General features: G+C 40.9%; 1 protein-coding gene and 2 long non-coding RNA genes across 6 annotated transcripts in view; 2 read left to right on the top strand and 1 right to left on the bottom strand.

The window, feature by feature from the left end:
- LOC135257863 (gephyrin) overlaps positions 1–25,159 on the top strand; it is a 404,797-nt gene that overhangs the window by 2,540 nt on the left and 377,098 nt on the right. The window lies entirely within an intron of this gene.
- On the bottom strand, positions 2,990–3,712 carry LOC135257898 (uncharacterized). Its single transcript, XR_010330809.1, has 2 exons — positions 3,380–3,712; positions 2,990–3,104 (listed from the first exon to the last, which is right to left on the bottom strand). It is a non-coding gene; the product is annotated as an uncharacterized LOC135257898 (long non-coding RNA).
- On the top strand, positions 18,808–23,364 carry LOC135257896 (uncharacterized). Its single transcript, XR_010330807.1, has 2 exons — positions 18,808–21,106; positions 23,024–23,364. It is a non-coding gene; the product is annotated as an uncharacterized LOC135257896 (long non-coding RNA).

Here is a 25,159-nt window from a genome sequence, read left to right as displayed (position 1 = left end):
TGTGCTTACATCTATGTCACAGGTTACATTTGCTTTGACGCTCCTGTAATAGGCTTTGACCCCACGATGGGGGAAAACAATCCATCACGCTGAATGTGGTTATGCTCCATATAGTTAGTATTAGCAGTCATGGGATTATCAAGATTATAAAAATGCTAAAACGTTGTTGCATAGTGGGCTGTACAAATAACAAAGCCAAAAACCCCAATGTTCTCCTGTGCAAGAAGCCCAGGACAATGAGGAGAAACAAGTGGATTCAGGCCATTAGACGTGAGGGGAAAGTTATGACCAGTATGCTGGTCCAGGGAAAGCCAGGGAACTCTGGGATCCTGAATCAAGCAACATGTCACATAACAGAGCAGAACAGAACACAACAGAACATAATGATGAGAACAGGCCATTCAGCCCAATAATGCTTGCCATTTTCCTGACTAAATTGGTGCTCTGATTACCTGCAGACTAGATAGTATCTAACACTGTATCAAGCCTAGTCTACTACATATATTTGTAGTAAAATACCCATTTTGTCCCAGGTAAGTAGTTATAACTTTCATTAGCTGAGGCTAATAGGCTGTGTCAGAAACTGTAATTTGTATGTTTGTTTACTTTGTTTTTGTGGGATGTGATGTGACATGTAACTAGCTAGCAACGTTACATATCACATTGCATCCTAAGGACACAGATAACTTACCTAGCTAACATTATTATGATAAATTAGCTGCTTTTAACTAAGATGCTTTTACCTAATATTATGAGATATGATAGACCCCACTGCTTTTAACTAATTGGTTAGCTATAGACCTGATGATAGCACATTGATGTCAGATGCAAAAGGGGTGAAACCCAGTTGCAATGAAACCACTGCTGTTCACAGAAACACTTTGTTCATTGCTGAATCTATATCTTTGTTTGGATTGTTGTGGATTTTGCTAAGGAATTTTTATCAAAAATGTATTGCGTACTTAATTATATGATTCTATGTTGTACATGTTTCCATTACATTTGAAGATATAATATTGACCCTTACAACACAATGTATTTTCTTACCAAGACATTTTATTAAAGTATCTTAATATGGGTTAGAGTGCTGTTCCTGGTCATCTCCCATAAAGGCAGGGAAGTTCATGCAGTGTTAAATTGCCAATGAAAGGGTTCTGTAGGAAATCCCTCTTCTGCAGCAGATAGCACTGTTTTTGCCTTCTTCTTCTCCTTTTTCTTCAGAAGTAACAAGTCAGGGAGTCTGAGGCTTTCATAATTGTGTGGGTGGACATCCAAAGTTATATGGATATCAAAAAGACATGAATCAACATGAGTTAGAGAGCTCAGTCTAAATGTAAGCCCTCAAATGGCTAAATGGAAATCCTTTCTTGTGTGTTTCTGTTTTTCGATATCACGCTATTTGTTTGTCTGGTCTGAGAATGGTTATGTTGCAGATGCATGGCATCAAATGAAAATGCATGATGCACAATGGCTGGGTGGTTGGGGTGGCTGTAGATGAGAAAGAGCTGGGTTCCATGGAGTCTTTTCCACTGGAAAGGCAAAAGGGATTGCTGCAGGAACTCCAGTGTGCATTCCACTGCAGGGAGCCAACATGCTTCTAAGAAACATCTCCAACTGACTTAAAAAACACAGGCCCCAGCTAGCTTCCGAAAAGCAGACCCCAACCTTGCTTTCTAATACACAAGCCCCAACCTGCTTCTAAAACACAGGCCCTGACCTGCTTCTAATACACAGCCTCAAACCTGCTCCTAATGCACAGGCCCAACCTGCATTGAAAACACAGGTCTCAACCTGCTTCTAGACTACGGGCCCAACCTATTTCTAAAATGCAGACCCCAACCTTGTTTCCTAAACACAGGCCATAAATTGCTTCTAATACACAAGCCCCAACCTGCTTCTAAAACACAGCTCCTTTACTGTTTCTAATACACAGCCTCCAACCTACTTCTAATGCCCAGGTCCAACCTGCTTTGAAAACATCGGCCTTAACCTGCTTTTAGACTATCGGCCTAACCTGCTTCTAAAATTCAGGCCCCATCCTGCTTCTAATACACAGGCCCCAACCTGCTTCTAAAACACAGGACCCAACCTACTTCTAATACACGTGCCCCTACCGGCTTCTAAAACACAGGGCCCAAACTACTTCTTATACACAGCCCCCAACCTGCTTGTAAAACACTAGCCCCGACCTGTTTCTACTACACAGGCCTTGACGTGCTTCTAAAACACAGGACACAACCTACTTCCAATAAACAGACCCCTACCGGCTTCTAAAACACAGGGCCCAACTTGCTTCTTCTACACAGCCCCCAACCTGCTTGTAAAACACTAGCCCCGACCTGTTTCTACTACACAGGCCTTGACGTGCTTCTAAAACACAGGACCCAACCCACTTTAATACACAGGCCCCTACCGGCTTCTAAAACACAGGGCCCAAACTACTTCTTATACACAGCCCCCAACCTGCTTGTAGAACATAGCCCCAACCTGTTTCTACTACACAGACCTTGACGTGCTTCTAAAACACAGACCCCAAACTACTTATAAAATACAGGTCCCAACCTGTTCATAAGACACAGTCCCCAGTCTGCTTCTAAAGCCGGGCACCCACCGCACGCGTATCGACCGCGAGCGCACTACGCGCGTATTACGCGCGTAACTGAAGCGTAGTTGAAGTACTGTTATTACAATGGCAGCGGGCGACGTCGTCTCCACCAGAAGCGAACGCGTCGCGAACCGGCTGCGAAGCTCGCGCGACACAAGCGAACTGAAGCGTAGTTTTTCGCTTCTGTTCTATTTTTTCGGCTTGTCGCGCGTCACGATGGCCTGTTTATACACAGAAATATGCTCTAAAATGCTAGGTATACATGCTCTGATTTATATTTCATCCTTATATTACTGGGGGTGTGTCCCTAGTTCCCTCCCAGACATTTTATAAGCAGCTAAAAAAATACAAGCCTTTTCGTTTTTGTATTGTCCTTGCAGAAAAAAAAAAACAAACAAAAAACTGGAACCTGGGGAAAAGGCAAACTTTCGCTATCTTATTTTGCGGAGGGGGCGGGGTAAATTTGAAAATACACCACAGAAAGACGTAGCCTATCGCACTTGTACTTCAAAGCTTCCGGTGTTCATGGCGTTGTGGTGTTCATATCTCTTCAAGATTAAACTGTTACTGTCTTTTTCATGATTAGCTGATTTTACTAAATATGATCCTATAAATGTTTTGACGTGAATGACAAGACAACACGGGAATTCCCAATGGTTGATTACGGATTATTTATTATTATTATGATCATTACATATTCTTCATGAAATTGGCACGCTTGTTAACCAAGCAAATAAATTAATACAGTTTGAGATTGATTGTTATGCAGGCTACGTTGCGATTTAAGTTTATGGTAATTCTTGAAAGCGTTTACTTTCTCACGTATTTACAAGTTAACGAAATATTACCAAATTAACAAACTGAAAAAGGTCTCTCACCAAAGTATTCACTTAACCCATAATCAACAGTCCTGAACAAACATGAAATACACGATGTAATCCCACTGTAGGCTGCGAGAGCTACTAGGAATATATAGCTTTTACGCAAGCCTTTGCGCGACACAAACGGAACCAGTGGAGACACCCTACGCGCCGCGTCGTGCTGCTTCGCCGTGCTGCTTACGCGACGCTTACGCGACGCGTGCGGTGGGTGCCCGGCGTAAAACTCAAGCCGCTGCCTGCTTCTAAAATACAGATCCTACCTGTTTCCAAGACACAGGCCTCAACCTGCTTCTTAAACTATTCCTTCCAACCTGCTTCTGACGCACAGGCCCCAAACTGCTTCTAAAACAGTGGCCCCAAACTGCTTCTTAAACACAGGCCCTACCTGGTTCTAAAACACTAATCCAACTTGCTTTGAAAAAACAGGCCTCAACCTGCTTCTTAAATACAGGCCTCTGCCTGCTTCTAAAACACGTGCTCCAACCTGGTTCTAATACACAAGCCCCAACACGTTTTTAATACGCAGACCCAACCTACTTCTAAAATATAGGTCCCAATCTGTTTCTAAGACACAGGCCCCAGCCTGCTTCTAAAACACAGACTTCTACCTTATTCTAAAAAAACTGGTCCCAACCCGTATTTAAGACACAGGCCCCTACCTGCTTCTAAGAAATCCAACTAACTTCAAAAACACAGGCCCTGCTTGCTTCCTAAAAGCATATCCCAACCTTGCTTCCTAAACACAGGAAACAAGCTGCTTCTAATACACAAGCCTAACCTACTTCTACGATATAGGTCCCAAACTGTTTCTAAGACACTGGCCCAAGCCTGATTCTAAAACACAGGCTTATAAAATACAGGCCCCAACCTGTTTTTAAGACAGTCAGTGATGCCTCGTTCAAATTATATCCTTTCTTTGGACTCACCAAGATATTTGCATTCCATTGAAACCATGAAACATGTGAAACTCTGCACTCACCATTATTTACATATTAAGTCATTATTTTTTCTGTTTAACTCTTTAAAACAGCCAAACAATACTAATTTAAAGACATGTATGGTACTGGGCAGCTGTTAGCCCATTATTGACTCTGATACGGAGGTCTGCCCGCAATGTAATCACAATGACCGTTCCATGCACAAACATAAAACAAAACTGGCATCTGGGTTCACTTTAACAGGTCATTTAACAAGGAAATATACAAAATTAGAGTCGATAAAGCTATTAAAGCTGTTTCAAAAATGCACTGACAGTTCAGCGATGGCACTTTTTTTCTTTAGAATGTCAGAAGTTATTATGCTTATTTGGCCTTGTTTAAGAGCATTTGCTTATGCACTTAAAGGGAAATTACCCTTTATAACACTCATGCTTCTCATGACTGATATTGTCCTTCTAATAAATATGTTGCCCTTCATTTTTCGATTAGTTATTTCATTATGTTCATATTTTACTCTGTTTTGTTGTTTTCCTTCCTACAAATGCAGGAAGCAGACCCAGGCAGTTTAGTGTCGAACTCGAGGATGCATATCATTGTGCGACTTCTGATGTGGGCGTACCTGTAGACAATAACATTAGGTTGGTCGTAGAAATCATAGACATATATACAAACTGCTTCTTAAACACAGGCCCTACCTGGTTCTTAAACACTAATCCAACTTGCTTTGAAAAAACAGGCCTCAACCTGCTTCTTAAATACAGGCCTCTGCCTGCTTCTAAAACACGTGCTCCAACCTGGTTCTAATACACAAGCCCCAACACGTTTTTAAAACGCAGACCCAACCTACTTCTAAAATATAGGTCCCAATCTGTTTCCAAGACACAGGCCCATATATACATATATGTCTATGGTAGAAATAGTGTTGTATGACTACTAGCTAGCGAAACCGAAAATGTCTGAGGATGAAAGAGATTTTGTTTTTGATCATGGGATTATTGTGCCCTATTGATTCGAGCCGGAATACACAGAAGAGCTGGCTAATTTGCAGGCTGATTGTGCCAGAGCGAGAGCGAATCAGGAGCGGGCCAAGATTGAGGAACCACAGGCTATTCCCAGGACAAACGGCAACTGGTGGTAGACATCCTATGTATCACAGACAGACGTGATAGCGTTAGCCAGCTCGCATAGTACCTACCTCGAGCGGTTCAACCAACGATGGGAAAACGGTGGGTACAGCTCCAGGTTTCAGACGGTCGCCTTGGTAGTCGATGCCTTCAAAGTAGTCACTGCATACCCTTAGTCCGAGTTTGCGAACTTCTTCGGCTGTTATGTTGGGGTGTCTGATTACATCCAGCCATGTCTGTCAAGTTGCATCGCATGGAAAACTATGAAAATGTGCTTTCAAGGCAAGTTTAACGGGGGCATTATAACAACCGGGTACAAGGCACCTCATTATTACACCGATATCGCATCAAACATAAGCTAGCAGACGTTAGTTTGTTCAATTTCAACACTAAGTTAACGGAATGTTTTGCTTCGCTTCTTCTCGATTTTGCCGCGAAGCGAAAACGAAGAAGAAAAAAACGGAAACCGTACTACTATGTGGCCTTGCGCTAAAAAAAATAGGTCTTTGTTTCTAACGTGACATTTAAAATGAAATAACTAATTGAAAAATGAAGGGCGACACATTCATTAGAAGGACAATCAGTCATGAGAAGCAGAAGTGTTATAAAGTGTAATTCCCCTTTAACGCTGCACCGAAATCAGTTGGCCATTATCAAAAATCTAAATGCACTGAAGGCATTATTACATATTTTATTACAAGGAAAACTCACTGAGAAATGAATTATAAGTTAATCGGCTATTATTTATTCATACTTTCATATATTTCGGTGTCCTAAAAATGTTACAGCTGCCAGCGTCCTGAGGGATTCCAATCGATTCCAATCCGTGCAAGTTATGCCAGCGAAGAGGCATGCAGATTTTAACCAATATGTTGTCTACAGTGTGGCATAAAGCATTTTAGTTTTACGAAAGGGTATTTTTTTAATTACGATGAAATGGAGACATGTGCGTTGTAAATTTCAACAAACTACTAGAATAGAATGCCCAGCCAACCTGGAGCATGTACATGACTTCTGGTGCCTAGATCACCGGAAATCCTCATTTGAACAAGGATATTTTTGCATAGATATCTTCACCAAGATCATGTCTACAGTATGGCATAAAGCATTTGAGTTTTACGAATGGGAGTTTTTTGTAATTACGGTGATAAGCAGTGCTGCCAAGGCCTCCTCTAAAAGTCGCTAGATGACGTCATATGTTAATTTTCATATGTATGACGTCACCACGTAATCATTTGCATATTTAAAAAAACATGTTACACAATGGAGGGAGATTTTCTGAAAAGATGCCAATGAGATCCATACAAACTAACTATGTACATATTATTTACTAAATAGTCTAACTTGGTCAACTATTTACATATTTACAAGATAGTCCAATTTCACTGAGGAATCAGCTCATGAAGGTGCTGAGACAGAATTCATCTTCCACAAGATCCATAACCTCAGTGCTCCCCTCCTGTGGGATGATGTGTTCGGGTGCAGAGGTAGAGCTAGAGCCTGAGGGATTTGACTTAAATTAATAGCCAGCTGAAGACCCAAAGAGATGCAGTACCTTGTCTGGCATCTTATGCTCATAGCATGCATCCCCAGCCAGCTTTAGGCCATAACTAATATAAAGAATGGAGCTGAGGGACATACGGTTTTGTTTTCACCACACTCATTTGACTGAATAGTCTCTCTACTTCAGCATTTGAGTGTGGAAGAGGAAGGACAGAGACTGCAGCAGTAGCCAATTTTTCAAATGAGTTTAAGCCAGCTGCATCCCTGTGCCGCTTCACCTCATTCCAGAACGCCATGGTGTTTGTCGTTTCCTCCCATTTCAGGAGATGCATAATCCTCCACTGCTGAATAACTGTCAATTGTGGCAGGGCTGTATCCCAAAATGTCGGCAATTTATGACATGTTTACCAAGCTCTTGTTGTGCTTCAGTGTCTCCCCCACATTGAACAGAGACATGTGCTGCAATGTCTCCATGTTATCTGGGAGCCTTGCCTTCAAATAATTTGCTAAGGAGATGGTGTAGCTCACACATCTTCTCTGCACACTGTTCTCCTCCTCAGGGGAGAGGCTCAGCTCTGCTGCCTTGGCTTCAAATAAGTAGCCAAGGTACGGCTTGGGGCTGATGTGTCCTTCAATAGGCTCTTTGAGCACATCAATTCTAGCCATGGGGTTTATCACCATGCTGCAGACTGACCTTGTGAGATTGATTAAGCAATCAAGCAGCTTGAGAGGGTCAGTACTCTGATCCCCGTCAAGAACCCTTGACATGGATTTTAAAAAGTGAGGTACAGGATGTTCTGGGGGTCATTGTGCATGGAATGTAGAACATCTGCCATGTAGCAGTGCTCACTTGACATGGTCAGGTTGAAGTGCAATTTTAGCTCCTCCCATTGGTCCAGGATTCTGGACACAGCAGGCTCTATAGACAGCCAACATGTGGCACATATGTTTGTGATCAATAAAGGCTTCTGCCCACATTTTATTGTCTCATACACAGCCTTGTACGCCTCTCTGCGCTTTGGTGAGATAGAATACCAGTTATAGGCAGGGTTTGAATTATGGGGGGGATTGGGGGGGGGGTCTGACCCCCCTAATTAAGACTTGGACCCCCCCAAAAGAGGTAAAAACAACAGGTTGGGGGGGGGGGGGTCGAAACATATATCCTTCTTTAATTGTAAATATTACAATATATTTCCCATATTCATGCCTGGAAGAATCTTGTAATACGATTTCAGACACCCCTAAAGTGGACCACACCATTTCTTAACCTTGACGTTAGTTGAACGTCTTGTCTGCCTGCCTCACTCCCATCATTGCAGTGGCTCGCGTCCTCATTAAAGTCTATGCTCGCGTGCACCGCGCAAGCCAATGGAGACGCTGCAGGTTAATGTAAGTAACTAGCTATCTAGCTAGTTTAATACGCTTTACTTTCTTACCTTCAGAGTTTCTGAATTAGATTGTGTCAAGTGTCTACGGATGAACGCTAACGTTAGCTAGTTTCTAACTTTTGCCTTAAGTTACAGCTTAGCTAACTAACGTTAGCTAGCTAAAGATAATGTTTGCCTTACCTAATATTAGCTAACTAATGTAAGATAGCTAGCTAAAGCTAACGTTTTCCTTACCTAACGTTAGCTAGCTAGCTAATGATAGCTAGCTGATAGCGCGCCCTTTCATTTCCAGTGTTGGCTAAATAGCTAGCTAGCTGTGCCTATGGCTTGGCATTTCATTACCAATATAAAATGTCATATATCTAATGTTAGCTAACACTGGTGCTCAGTCATGAGCAGTGAGACAATGGAGAATTAGTTGTTGTAGAGATACGTTTTGACATCAATATAGAGTTTATTTCATTTTGATAGTCTTTTGTGTGGCTGTGGTGGTTTAGTTAGTCTTTTGCCTTTTTGATATTAGCTTTTATGATAGGCACCCCCTTTGTTTTCACTCAGGAATGCAGGAGTTTTACCTGGTTGGGTAATTGAACAATATTAAAATCCATGTGTGCTGAAGGCTGAGTAAATGTATTAATTCAAATGTGTGACTACTTTATTGAACTCAGATTAGATTTCATTCACAGAGTCAACATGAGCAAGAGGAGAGGAGATATCTGGCACTTTTTTGGTGCTAAAAAAGAGTAAGCTGAAACTTTGTAAGAATTAGGACTTAGAGATGATAATGCATCCTGTATTTTCTGTGGTTGTCATGCAAGCTTAATACTGAGCAGGATAGTATTGGTGATGGTGAGTTTTACATTTATGTGCTGTTGTATTAAGGAATCAGAGGGAGGTCAGAATGACAGTCAGCGGTCAGGAGGACAGTGAGCAGGCAGGACCTAGTAGCAAAGAGGCGAGTTAGAAAGCAGACTGCACAGGCACAGGCCTAGATGCTGTATAGTAGTAACACATCTGCCTACCTGTTTGGCATGTTGATAGTGTCTTTGGTTCTGGTACAGCATTGTGTAGGTCTGTGTTTGAGTGGAAATGATGGTCTGCTGTTGTTTTGTGTGTGTGGGTCTGACTTGCTGGCAGTTTTGCTCTAGAATACTGTTGGTGACCCCTGACTACAAAATTTGTTGTGTGGTACGTGCCCCATGAGCTGGTGTAATGGATTTGATTTATCATCATCTACAGACTGCAGACATTATGTTAAACAAGCAAGATACTGTAATGATTGTAAGACTTCAGTTCACTGAAGCATGCACCTGAGCTGTACTGGGTTCCCTTTACGCCCTGGAGAAAAAGTTGACCCCCCAGATTGCTATTGTATAATTCACACTCTGATTATAGGTTTCTCTCACAAGGTACTCGACACTACGTGGAATTGTGTTGTTGGAGGCAGAGCTTACTGCTAACTGCAGTGAGTGACACACACTGTGGATGAGGACTAGATGTTTTAAGCCACTCTCCTCCTTCAGAATTTTGTGCACCACGTAGTGCACCCCTGTCATTACAGACTGTGCTAATGCCAAGCAGGTTCTACTTTTTGAGAGCACAACTCTCAAAGAAAGCCAGAACCGCTCTGGCTATTGATCTTGCATCCTCACCCTCCAACTCAATGAGGCCTAGAAAAGTGGACAGCACATTTCCTTTCTCCTCACTAAAATACAGAATCACGACACCAAGGTACTTTGATAGACTAATGTCAGTGGATTCATCAAGAAGGAGACTGTATTTGTAGTCACCAACATCTGTGGTGCATACGAAAATGTGTGGCTGCAGCGGAATCTGCAAAAGCAACTTTGCATGCTTCGCCGATGTGGTCACACGACTGTATTGAGCAGTGCTCAGAAATAGCCATTTCCATGATTGCCTGTTTGGAGGAATCCATTTTCTTGTTAAAAAATGGCAATGTAGATTGCTTTGCAGAGTTATACGGTTTTGATTTTTCAATGTGCTTTTGAGTTGATAGGCCTATGTGCTTTTTTATGTCTCTCAACTTGGCATAGAAGTCTGTCTTGCAGTAAAGACAGTATGCCCTTGAACCATTACCCATGCAACACTGGGGAATAGTTCACTAGGGCTTCAAACAATCCTTGAATTAAGGGTTTGACTCCCATTCTTTCCTATATTTCTGAGAGTATAGTTTGGATTGTGACATGATATGTACTGTATGTATGTATGTATGTATGTATGTATGTATGTATACTGCGTATATACGTATGTAAGGCCTGTGTGTATCTGTGTATCGACATGTATTTGTTTGTATAAGTGAGATGTGTGTAAGCTACTGTACAGACTGTGGAAATGAGTTATGATCTTGAGTGCAGATGACCCAGACAACGGAATGAACTAGCTTTTTATTACTTGCAAATATATCTAGCAGAATTTTAAGTTTAAAACTTACAATAGAATTTTGTTTTTGTTTAAAACGAAGAAAGAACAAGTAAAAGGAGACGGAGTTCCCGCCTGGGGCGGGCAAATGGGGATCAGTGATTGGTCGTTGGGCACATTGAAACACGCATGCGCAGCTCATTCATGTTTCAGTCTTGCTGCTGGTCAGTCAACCAAACCTGGCTCTCGGAGAGAGCCACACACACTCTCTCTCCCACAGACCGCAACAGTCATGTGAGCTAGAAAGCCACAGAGAGCACAGGGAATACTGCAGACTCACAGAGCAATGTTGGCAACTCTCTTTCAAGGAAAGCACCTTATGTTTAGTTAAAAAGTCACTAGATTTGTTGCTAGGCTCTTTTTAGAAATAAAGTCACTAAAGGGGTCCGAACAGTAGCCAAATCTAGTGACAAAATCGCTAAGTTGGCAACACTGGTGATAAGGAGACATGCGCAACCCTCAGGAATCCGAATCCCGAGCAGCTAGAATAGTATTTTGTTGCCAGTGTTTTCTGGTGGCTATGTCATGGGGAAAACTTGTTTGAATAACATTTTTACATATATTTTTTCTACAAGACCGTGACTACAGTATGGTATAAAGGATTTTAGTTTTACGAATGGGTGATTTTTTTATTAGGGTGAAAATGGGGACATGACCCTGGTCGATCCCAGTCCCCAACTGCAATGGAATTTTGAAGCCATGGGGCCGATGTGTTTGAAACTGAGACATTTTGGCACGTATTGCGTTTTGAGAGTACAGTTTTCATTAAATAACGCATCCCATAACAATACATACCTGTAAATGCGTACAGTATATTCGTTTTACTGTACGAATACCACACAATAATGGTTCATGTTCTTGAAGGAAAACAGATAACCCCACCCTCAAAGTCACACAGGTGATGATGCGTTTCCCTCCAACAACAGTGATTACATGCTGCGCGAGGCGGCTAATAAATCGTATTATTGGAAACAACAGTTATATGTTGTTATTTGACGATACTGTAGCATTTATGACATTATGCATGAAGAATAAACTGTCAAAATATGTTTTCTGAAAGATCGCCAAAACAGGTTCGACCTCCCTAACTCTGAATTAGTTAAAATGTGCAGTTTTAAGGCCATATTCAATAAGGATTTGCAATACTTTTATAGATGTGTCATAAGGTTGATATAACTTAGTTGAGTTATTAAATTTATTATTCTCAACTCAACTATTTTATATTTCAAATTTAATTATGGGGTCACCCTCAGCTACCCTGTTAATGGCACAGCACTCTGAATACCGAACACAGAATAACGAGATCACCCTTTATCAACCTCAACACTTAAAATTATTTAGAGGGAATTGACCCTCCGCCCTTATTAATTCAAATGTCTCTATTTGACTTTGTTGGTGGATCATTCCATCAGCATGAGAGAGGAAACACAAACACACATATACAAAAATATATGCTTTAATGACAAATAATTGTTATTATAAGTTAAGCAGTTTGGTTGTAATATGGGATAGGATACTGGCACTGTATAGCGTGATGCAATTCAATACATATGATGTAGAATGTAGTGACTAGTCAGACGTTATAGCCTAGTATTAGTATTATTGTTCATAAGTGAAACCCTCTCTCAACAAGGTTGCTGGGTATCGCTACACAGAAACTCACTATGAACTAATACCATTTTATGCACGTAGCCTATGATTAGTATGAGACAGACAACAATCAGTTACACTTGACTCATAGCACAAAGCTCTTTAACCATACAGTTAGGTTTACGGTCTAGCCGCTGACTTGCTACTGCTGGCTCCATACGGATGTACACATAAATAGCTAACGGTAGGTTAAACTTCGAATTATGGCGTTACTTACGTGTCGGAGTGTGGAGAGGAGAGGAAGAGAGGAAAGGTGGAGGAGAAAGTGATCCCCGAGACCCAGCTGAGGCAGCACACGCTAAGTTCAAAGCCGGAAAATGCAGCTTGAGACAGGCCAGCTTGATCGGCGACACCGGACTCCCAACACGAGCCCGTCGGTACTTCAAGGGGTAAAGACACGGTTCCGAAGCGGTGCGAACACTCTTAAGTCCAATGGTACAGCGATCCAGGGTTATATGGCGGGGGACCGAGGCTAGGGTAGCTTTTTGAAAATCAACGTGAGCCACAGCTCGGGTACGGAGGAAAAGGAAAAATTGAAAAAAAGAAGAGCAGAGCTGGCCTCGGTGGTCATTGACTTAAAAACCGGACCGGGAGAGAGCGGTCTGAGCTGTCATTGGCTGTTTGGAGGGCACACCTTCATATCACGTCCGCCTTTCCCATTGTGGGGCGGGTTTCAATAACTTTGGTAAATATTTATTCAATTTTGATCTAGTTGCATAATTATTTAGCAATGCAAGAAAGGTGGATATACTTTGTACCGACCTTCGTTGTGAGTATTAAAATATACCCATACCAAACATGATTACTTTAGGTTCAGGTTATGAGAAGATGAAACATTATTTCTCAGTCGTGCAGGCTAGGGAACTCAGAAACGTGATACTGTAATATTCAAATAGCCTGCACTTGCTTTGAGTTTTTCAGACCTGTTGGATACTGTAAATGTATTTGCTAATTATTCAATTAGACTTTCCTCCATTCGCTGGTGTGAATGGAGCGGCCTTGAAATACTGACGGTACCCGCTAGTCGCCAGTGGTGCTCTATAGGGATACGCAGCAGTTATCTAGGCGCCGATTTGGCGCAGTCCAGAGATATCACACCGTGGGGGGTTCACACCGCGAGCGTGGTTAACAGTGAATGAACATTTGTTACTATGCCTCCTCTACGTGCAAGGAGGTTGTTAATCTCCCTCAGTGTCATCTATAGCTTTGATCTTAGAATTATGAGTATCTGGCATGAGAGGTCTGGCGATCCTGAAGGGAAGTGGAAGACAGTGTTGGAATGTTGAAAGTAACAGAAAGTAACAGCAGGCTCATTTGGGAGCTTATGCACAAAATAAAGCATTTGAGCCCTCAGAGAGAGGACTGCAGAGCAACAGCTTACAACTGCCCTACAGCATCCCTAAAATTTGCGTGTTTGCATATGTATTTTAGGGCGTTCTGACTGTAGACCACAAAAGTATGTGAGGAGAGAATGGAAATTTATGCATATGATCTGCTTCCGGATGATTTATCGTGGTTGGTGGCCTTCGCGACAAAGGTAATTGTGTCTGTTTTTTCACCCGGCACAAGATCAGAATTGCCATTCTTAAGAGAAGACATCATCAGCGTGTTATAGGGGAGAGCCCCATAAATGTTTTTGGTGATTTTTCTCATTTATTCAGAAAATATTGAGCCTAATACTATGAAATTTTACAAACAGCTTTCACATGTCAGTAGTCTTTAGTCGTTTCAGTTGCATTTATAGTGTGAGATGCAATTAGGCTAAATCCAAGGTATGCAGTCCGAGGTTGCATTCATACTACCAATTCCGTATGATTGTATTGAAGGTATGGAATAACTGTAACAGCAAATCAAAACGCACTTGTGCATATGCACGTTTTTTTCCCCCCACATACTAATGTTAATCAAGAAAACACATTTCCATTGGTAACGTGCAATCAGCCACATCCACAGATTATGAAGCATGGGAAAAAAAGACAATGTAAAAAATGGATGCGCAAGCAACTTTGTAACTTACCATGAAGTGAGTTGTGGTAACATCCAAATAGATGTGTAAAGCAGTTTTTGTTTGTTTCTTATCACCCAGGTAAGCATTTACAAAGCAAACAGCCAACCATGCAGACCAATCTGGTGTGTGCTTATTATAAATGCCTGTGAACAGGTAGCTGTTATATCCAGACTATTAGCTAGTAAGCGACCGGCATGACCCTTGTTTGCTTATTCAGCCATCTTTAATCTGGCCCCTCCCCCAGTACGGTGGCCCAACAATATCATTACATCTCCCCTCTATAAAAAAAATTACAGTGACACATATTTGCATCTGGATAAACATCAGTGGGGAATGAGAATTAACATGAACAGAATCATTTTCACGATCATCATAACAAACAGTTAACTTCCAATAACCATTTATTTTACTGTCTTTTTTTTTTATATAAGAAAAAGTCACAATAAAACCTGAGAAACAGGTGGGCTAGTATACATTTTGAACACCAGCTGCGTACAGTGTCTTTTTTGTTAATCCTCATATCTGGCTGGACGTTTTATTATCCTTCCACTGCGTGTGCATGGAGGGTCTAGGGTAGTCACAGTTTGTTTGCACCGCTGTTTTGTGCTGTTGAATGCTCTTCACTTGTTGCTGCCTGATCCTCTGTTGATCCCTGAGTGACTGATATGAATGCATGTTGAGTCTCTTCTGTATTCTGTTGTTCTCCACTGCCACTACTCTCTTTATTCCTCAGTATGTATTTTTGGTTGCACCGTATCAGTCCCCCTTCACTGTGTTCAAGTACATATGAGCGTGGCGTGTCTGCTATGTCTTTGACCACTGCTGGATCCCATTTCCCATTGACATAATCCTGCACTCTCACATAGTCACCTTTATGCAGTGCTCCCAGGTCTCTCCCTGTTCTGTCATATAGAGCCTTCTGTCTTTGGTTTTGCGTCTCTATTGCCCTGCGAACCTCCTCGGTTGTCTAGTGTATCCTGGACAAATGATGCCTCTCTAAACATGGTATGAATGACTTCAAACATCTGCCCATTAGCATCTGAGCAGGTGATCCACAGTCTCCTATGGGTGTGTTACAATACTCCAGAAACCCCACATATGGGTCTGAGCCATCCATGTCTGCTTTGTTCAGTATTCTTTTGACTATTTGCACACTCTTCTCTACAAGCCCATTCAACTGAGCATGTCTCGGGGACACAGTTGTATGCTTAAAGTTCCATTCTTGGCTGAATTTCTTATTCTCTTGTGAGTACTGGGGTCCGTTGTCTGATTTGATCTCATCAGGGATTCAATGTCTGGTTGATATAGACTTTGTGGATCGAATCACAGTGGTTGCCTTTATGTCTCGTTGCTGTGCCACCTCCCAGTATCAAGAGTAGTAATTTGTCGCAATCAGAAAATCATGTCCGTGCCATGAGAACAAGTCAGTCCCCAGAACCTGCCATGGTCTTTGTGGTGTTTCATGTGGAATGAGTGTTTCTTTCTGTTGTGTGTTTCTGTGTGTTTGACATACATCACATCTTGATACCACTCTTTCTATGTCCTTTGACATCCCTGGCCAGAATAGGAGCTCTCTAGCCCTGAGTTTGCATTTTTCAATGCCAAAGTGACCAGCATGAATTGCCTTCATCATGTCTCTCCCTAGTGTTTGTGGTACTATTATCACTTTTCATCATGATCCCCTCTATTTCACACAACTCTTCTCTATAGTTCCAGTACTCTCTGATTTGTGCTGGAGCATCCTTTCTCTCCTCAGGCTAGCCCTGTAACAATATTGTTCTCAGTGTTGATAGCATGGTGTCTCTCTGTTTCTTTGCATATCGTCTCCATTTTGTTTTCACTCACCGGTAGTTGACTCATGATGAGGTGTACTTGAGCCTCAATATCCTCCTCCAGTTTGTCAGCTGAGTTTGAGTCATCATCTGTGACTTTAACCCTCTGAGGTCGGGAGCTCCGCCGGCGAAGCTCGACAAGATTAAATGAACTTTCGTTTCTATTTGGATGATTAACTTCACAAGCTGTTATCACACAGACGCAACAAAAACATTGACAGAAACCTTAGAATCGCAACTTTCCAACGCGCCCGTTGGCAAATAATACGAATTGTTTTAAATGTTTTAAATTTTATTAATTAGACCATGTATGCTTCGTTAATCCTTACTCATTACTGTGTGAATTTTGCTCAGCAGGAAGTCCGCCCAAATCGCATTCACATGTTTACAACATCACAATTACTCTCCATAGAAGGGGACTAGGGGAGGGGTGATGCGAGGTCCATGAGAGAAATGCCAACCCTGCTAAAGCAGGATTAAATGTCAAAGCATAGCCTAATTCACTTCTTTTGAGGTAAACATTTAGTTTAATTTTGGAAAATGCCACAGATGACTGGACTTGACGCACTTCATGCCTTGTGGGAGAGCGACGATGAAGACGCGAACGAGTTGTTCAGGTCCCGACACTGATGAAGAGTGTTGTCATTTTTGAACAGTGAACTGAGAATCAACTTCACGAGTAAGTGTATTACTTACGATCATATTGGTAAATATGTGTGCTGTGTATTTGTAGGAATATTCAGTAATGCGCGTGTGTAAATTCCCACTCTCTGTTCTGAATTTATGAACGATTCTATCCATTGCATCTCAAAATAGGCTACCTCTGCTTCTGGTTATGTTAGAAGTAGTAGGCAGAACTCTTTGTTCGTGTATGCTGTAACTGTCACATTTCTGAACCATTTTATTTTTATTTTACCACCACTTAGCTAAACAGACAGACAACCCTACAAACAAAATGTGGTTGTGGCAACAAACTATTAACGTCCTCTATTGGTCTCATAATGTCCGCTTTACATATCAAATTACGTAGTATAAACGTAAAAACGTAAGACCAGGGCCCCGTCGCTGCGACATCGCAAAACAACATTGTGGATACGTAACAATTACGTCCTTACAACTTTACATTTGACAATGTAATATAATAACCTTACCCCGACGTTGTGATTATGTCAACAGGCAGTCATCCGTCGTAACGTTATAGATTTACGTTGCTGACACGTTGTTTAAACTTCTTTATTACGTTATTTACCTTTCCTCAACATTGCTGATTGGTCACTTACTAAACCCTGACGATACATTTAGATTTTGTGTATTAAAGGTATATCATGGTGTTGTAATTTTGATCTCCAATTTATCCTACCAATGAAATGCCATTGCTTCTGTAATTCATATCTTCAAGATTTACACATATCAAGCCCAAATAGAATGAAAAGCCTTTATTGTCATTGTATAGAATACCATTGAGATCAGGTTCAAGTTACATTTCTAGGTAGGCAATATGTGCTGCAGCAAGCAGAATTGTGGTACAGAAGATGAGGCAAAAGCCGCGTTTCCACCGCAGGAACTATACCCCGGAACTAGGAACCTTTTGAGGAACTCAGTGCGTTTCCACCGCAGGAACTAGGGTCTAAATTTAGTTCCGGGGGCTTTGATTTACCCCCCAAAAGGTTCCTGCTCGGGGGGTAGTACTTTCCGAAAGTACAGGAACCTTTTGGGTGGAGCTTTCAGCGCTGAACATTTCTGATTGGTCGAGTACTCGCAGCATTTTTGTGTGTCTATTTTCAGGCGCCATGTTTGAAAATATGCAGGCGCAAACCAATTAATTTTCATAATAACTTCAAATCAAACTTGTATGTTATGCGGCGCAGTAGCCTACTTTTGGTTATAGCCTGCCAACGTCTTGGAATTATAACGTGTGCTCTTCTGTTCTTTTCTTGCTTTAGTATTCGTTTTATAAAATGCTAAGCATTCGTGCTGGGACAGCATATTACGTACTAAAACATTCAAACGGATTAATTCGGTGGCTGAATATTTTCTTCCGGATTTTCTTTGTTAGCCCGTTGTAATTGACTCAAAACGTTTGATACAGTTATGTGAGGTATGCGGTAGTTCTGCGTTTCACATTGGTGATACAGTAAAAGCAAACTGGAAATCACCTTCCGCACTTTTTGTCAGGGTAAAATAACAGGTTAATTATAGTAATCGTACCTTTAGCTTTTTCAGACTGCCGTAATTTTACTCTGCCATTCTTCAATTCCACAAAAAGACCAGGAAGACTATGGACTAATTTATGGTGCATGGTTCGCATCTGGAGGGCACACTTCGCTGCTCGGCTAGCAGTAACTTCGAAGGAAAACAAACGGTGGCTGTACCACTAATAATTTAAATTTTCATGCAAGTCCGAGTTTTCGTTCTATTCTTGTCATTTTGCGATTGCAAACACCCTTAAAGACGTCACATTAATTTTTGCGTGTTACTTAATTTTCAAAAATGCTTTCCATGATAGCTATTGACAATAATACTTGGAATACAGTCACTCTTGTCTCACGCATGTCGTGAGTGGGGAAGGCTGGACCTCGGGTTCTTCACTGGGGCAACAGTCATAAGGCCATGCGTGGGAGCTGAAAGGATATGGAATTGGACCAAGTAAGAAAAATAAGTTGAGTAACACATGCAGCAAGCTAAAATTGTAATTGTGTTTTGACAATGACAAACAGTCAATGAGCAAAGAGCTGTTTCCATATAATATCCATAACTACTCTGATCTTGTGCTCTAGTTTCCATTTGAGCTGCTGCGCCAAATGTAGAGAACTCTGCAAAAGAAAATCAATTTAAGTCAGTATGGTGAAAATACAAAGAAATACTCTTCATTAAAATTCATTCCACAATGCACTGGCATGAAGCCAAAGCCTATTTATTTATTTATTAAATTTTTTATGATTACACCAGGTATAGAGTAATAGTGCTAGAGGATTTGGGGAAAAAACGTCAAGTTTTTGCATTCCTAATGAAAATAATGTTTAGCTAAATGCTTTCACAAGAGCACCACATAGCTTTCAAAAGAGGCGTCAACAATGTTAGCTTGAAAAGGCTTGCTAGCTCCAGTTTGTCAAACACCGAAAACCAAATGAACACCACACAACTATTTTATATCATATTTATGATACATATTTTAACCAGCATGTTGATATCTCATTAGGACATGGACTAGGCAAATTATGGCTTTCAAAAGAGCGCCACATAGGTTAGCTTTCAAAAGAGGCGCCGGCAACAATGCTAGCTAAAAGGACATGAACAAAGGTGCTTTACGGACTGCCGTTTATACATATTGAACTAGCTCAATTGTACTAAACAGCTCATCACCGAGATCAGCTAGGTAATGTTAGCTGCTCTTACATTACATTTGCACTGGGCTATTAGCGTTAAATACTCAAACTAGCAAATATGTTATCTAACAGAACACTAACTCAAATTAGTCCCAGAATAGACGTAAGGTCTGAACATCACCATTTCACCGGCTAACTTAACAACATTCAGCTAGAACTGCAAACATGCATGCTGAAAGTAGGACTCCAACATTACATTGCAAATACTTCTAACTGAAAAGGTCTGCAATACATTCAGTTAAAAATATAAAGGCATAGTGAAACACTTACCTGCTCTTGAACGCCGTCAAACCCAGATTTTCCCATGGAGAATTTGAAACCACAGCGACCTTCTTCCAAGAGGACGTTACTGCTTACATCACAGCAATATGCACATGTGATTGGATATAACGTCTTCTTCTTCTTGTTTTACAGCAGTTGGTATCCAGCTTATTGGTGAATTACCGCCACCTTCTGCTCCGGAGTGTGGATCAGACAATAGATTTACACTCTAAATCCCTTCACCCTAAGCTATATTTTATTCTCCATGCTTTACACCTAGTCCTACTATAAAATCCCTATCCATGTCAGCCACCCTAGAACCCTATACCTGCTTATCCATCATATCCTATAAAAAAGTAATAAAAAAAAAAAAAAACCCTGCATTGGATATAACGTGTTAACGGTCCAAGTGTAAACGCAAATGTTCTGACAACCCACCAGTAACGTTTCAAATGAAGTAAGGATGAGGACTGTGATATAACGTAATTGTTAGGTTATTAAATTACATCGTATTTACGTAATTCTGTAACGTTACGGCAACGTTGCAGAACAGTCTCCATGAGGACTGGTTATTTTGCGACCATAGAGCAATGTTGTCACAACATCACCTGTTGGTAATGTTGCGACTTACCAAATTATGACCAAAGTGCAACGTTGGTATTACGTAGTGTATTTCTCGGGAAACAGACTTAGCTAAACAATGGTTTCAGTATCATTGGTGGCTTGCATTATTTGTAAATATGTGGCGGGATAGACCATTCCTTTATTAGGGGTCCTACGAAGTAGGAACCCTATTGTTTTTTTTTTGTATTATTAGGGGCCAAGCACCGAAGGTGCAGGGCACCTATTGTAATCGTTAGTATTATTATACTTTCCGCAATGGGAGTCTATGGCAGCCCATAGAACCCATTGGTGGTTTTTTATGAAATTTGGCAAATTGATAAAGGACAGTCCAACGTATCCAGGCATCGCATTTGGGGTCAATCCATCAATCTTTGTAGCGCCACCAGCAGGCCAAACTTGAAGGCACATTATTTGTGGGGATTGTTTCCCCTGAATCCTTGGGTCATGCCGATTCCAATGCACCCATTGTCGTTAACCCTCTGGGGTCTGAGGGTAAAATGAGGCACACTGGTGATTGTGCCATGCTCTGACATTTGTGTAAATTTCATCAACTTAATATGCAGTGATTCTGAAGTGTTTCATATCTCTGTTTTCAGCACAAACTCAGCTACAATTATATGGCAGCAGTAAGTAGGTTATAATCATATGTGGATTGTAAATTGCTCTAAAAACACACAAACTGTAAACAGTAGTTTTGAACATGCACAGGAATATTGTAATAAAACACACTAAACAATAGTGAATAAGGTTTTGGATCACTGAAATGTATTCATCAGGGTCTTGGGTATCAAAAGATGACAAAATATTTTAGCAAATCCAATGAGAAATATAAAATACATTGCTAAAGGTTAGTGTTGTGACTACTATTTTTCAACCCCAGGTGAGAATGGGAGGGCAAATGGCCTTTCTGTAATGAATATGCATTGGGAAGCCAGCTAAGTAGGCTGGCCACATGCCTCCCCACCACTAAGACAAAGACTCAGTGAGCCATTTAGAAGACAGAAACAAAGACATCTTTTGATTTTAGAACATTTATTGAAGTAAACTGCATGGAAGATGAGATGAGACTGGTGTACTCTTGCAACGCCTGCGTGGCCTCTTAGCTAGTGGTGAACTAGGCCGTGTTTCCTGATCAACATCTCTGTAAATATAATAAAAACAAAATTGTTAGGAAATGTGAAATCAAATCAAACTTTAGTTATATAGCACATTTCCTTCAACAGGTGAAAATTAAATGTGCTTTACAAAAAAGGGACAAACCACTAACTAATGAAAACAAAATTTATGAACTGTGACATGGTTACATCATATACAAACAAAGAACCAAACAAACACAACCAGACGCAGAGAGGTAGCATATTACAAGCGTGCATATTAGTGAATATTCCTACAAACACACAGAGAATGTAATACAGCACACATTTACAAATAATGCAAGCTATCAACGAAACAACATTAGCTAAACTAAATAAACATTGATATTCCAACTCAACTACATGCAACTCATCAATAACAATGCCTCAATCTGAAGTAGGCTAGGTCTGTTTAGCTAAGTGGTTATTTTATTGCTATTTCCCGAATTTACTTACAGTATGCTAATATCGATTGTGCAAGGACATCAGTTTTAGAATCCTAGCCTCGCCACTACACGCCAGGCATGAGCTATTTATTACGAATATGATCGGAAAACATACAGTCTACCTGATAGGCTACTTCTAACACAACCAGACGCAGATAGACTAGCCTATAATTTTGAGATGCAATAGTTTGAATCGTCGTAGTGTGGGAATTTACAAACGCGCATATTGCTGGATATTCCTACAAACACACAGATACGTTGCAATACAGTACACATATTTACCAATATGATCATAAGAAATATACTTACGCATGAAGTTGATCCTCAGCTGGATCAGTTCGCTGTTCGAAATGACACCGCTCTTCATCAGTGTCAGCTTCCGGACGGACCATTTTCCAAAATTAAATGAAATGTTCACCTCAAAATAAGTGAATTAGGCTACACTTTGACATTCTATCCCGCTTTCGCAGACTTGGCATTTCTCACATGGATCTCGCATCGCCCCTCCTTTAGTCCCCTTCTATGGAGAGTAATTATAATGTCGTTAACATGTGAATGCGATTTGGACGGACTTCCTGCTGAGCAAAATTCACATAGTAATGAGTAAAGTTTAACGAAGCATACATGGTCTAATTAATCAAATTTAAAACTTTTGAAACAATTCATATTATTTGCCAATGGGCGCATTGGAAAGTCTGTCAGAGTTTTTGTTGTGTCTGTACGATAACAGCTCGTGAAGTTAATCATCCAAATAGAAACGAAAGTTAATTTTCGAGAGCTCCGCCGGCGGAGCTCTCGACCCCAGAGGGTTAAAACATGTCATAATGGATTTTCTGCCATTTTGAATTTTACGAAAAACCTACTTTTGCAAACTAGTCCTAGGGCGTTGATCCAATCACCACCAAATTCAGTTCGTATGATCTACAGATGGTGCTGACCAAAAGTTATTCACAGAATTTTGCTAAAGTTATTTACATGGCCACAATGAGTCAATGAATATTGAGGAGGGCGTGGCTTGAAACATGAAGGTATGTAAATTCTGAACGGTTTCACCTAACACCATGAAACTTGGTAGGCACATCAGCAGACATAAGTGGAGTCTAACCCTCCATTTTCGGCCTGATCAAGCAAAGTGGTGGCGCTAGAGAGCTAATTTTCTGTTTAGGAATAACCGCTTTGTCGATGTTTTCGAAACTCGGCACATATGTATTGGGGCACTCTATTTGAACAGGGAGGAAATATGAAGCCGATTGGCCAAAAGGTGGCGCTCTCATGAGCAAAAAGGTGTTTTTCTTAGATCATTTTGAACAAGCATATCTCCGGCCCCATTTGAGCTACAGTCGTTAAATTTTGGACATATGTGCAACTCGTCAAGGGTAACAAGTTTCCAATAAGGACCCATAAGCCCCGCCCATTGCATCTTCCGCAAATTAGACATTTTTGACAAATTCTTCAAATGCTTTCTGCCATGGACGTCTCGACTTTTTAATGTCATTGTACATTAACGACTATTAATCTATATCATGGTTGCTTTTCACATGGAGATGGTTCAATGGTATTAGAAATCCCAGTAGACATAGATCCCCTTGGTGGATTTATATGATAATTGGCATGTTGATAAAGGACAGTCTATTGTATCCAGGCATCGCATTTGGGGTCAATCCATCCATCTCTGTAGCACCACCAACAGGCCAAACTTCAAGGTACATATTTGCTTATAACTTCTGAACCGTTTGTCCTAGAGTTGTGATCTTCCGCAAATTTAACTTTTTTGACAAATGCTTCTAATGCTTTCTGCCATGGAAGTCTATGGCGGCCCCTATAACCGACTGGTCGGTTTTTACAAATCTTTGCCGAATGGTAGAGGGTTATGCCGTTCGCCCTGCGATGGACTGGTGTCTTGTTCAGGGGTTGTTCTGGTTGCTTGTCTGTCTGGTGCCCCTGTCGTGCTTGGCCCCTTCATTGCTGCTCGCAGCTATATTTATTATTATTATTATTATTATTATTATTATTATTATTTATTATTCTTTTCCTGGAAATGGTCAAATAACTCAAAAAGTCCTTGACCAAAAATGATATAAATTACCAGGTCGACACTACAGACCATGAGTAACTATGCCAGAAAGAATGACCATGATTTGTCCATAGGTGGCGCTATAATAACCGATTCAAACGCAAATTTCAATATGCTGGCATTTCCACCCCGTTCGATGAAAATTCATGAAACCAGGTGTACTTGCATCATTCCTCATGAGGATCAAATATGCCTCAAGAACCCATAAAGTCCGCCGTGATGGATTTTTCTGCAGATTGAAAATTTGGCAAAAACTTTAAAAAGTTTCTTCTAAAAAACCGTATGTCCGATTGGTCCAAAATTGCCCATTGCATGTGTAGGGTGCATGTGTCCCTATAGGGTGTTAACAGCTAAGAAATCCATTCCAAGATGGCGGAGAAACTGGCATTTAAAAAAAACAAAATTTGGCCACAGATTTCAAATGCTTATAACTTTTTACAAAAATAATCTAGGGACTTGAAACGAACTGGGCATGGGGAGGGCACCACCATGTTGTACCATGTCGATGCAGTTGCAGATATCTAAAAAAAACAAGGAAATTACAGGAATTTGCGGGAAGCTAATGCTCATATAATGCTTTAAAACTCATCTTCTCATGAACGTTTTACCTGATTCCGTCACCATCGCACGTGTACTCTTGGGTATTCTCTCGATCAAGGGTGAGAAGGACAAGTCGTTCCGTTAAAAATTGTGTGATTTGTAGCGTGACAAATTTGGCACTCCATGCTAATGCACATTCATATTTCAAAGTAATGTTTCTCAAGAACCGGAAGTTGGATCATCTCACGCACGGGTTTGTAGATTGTCCAAAATCCTGAAATCTATGCCGCTTGGACTCTTTTCTCCTTCGCCTAGTATTTACCTGGC

This window comes from Anguilla rostrata, chromosome 6, assembly GCF_018555375.3.
Source record: "Anguilla rostrata isolate EN2019 chromosome 6, ASM1855537v3, whole genome shotgun sequence".
NCBI lineage: Eukaryota > Metazoa > Chordata > Actinopteri > Anguilliformes > Anguillidae > Anguilla > Anguilla rostrata.
Note: the sequence above shows the minus strand (reverse complement) of the source record. Positions and strands in the feature narration are given on the sequence as shown.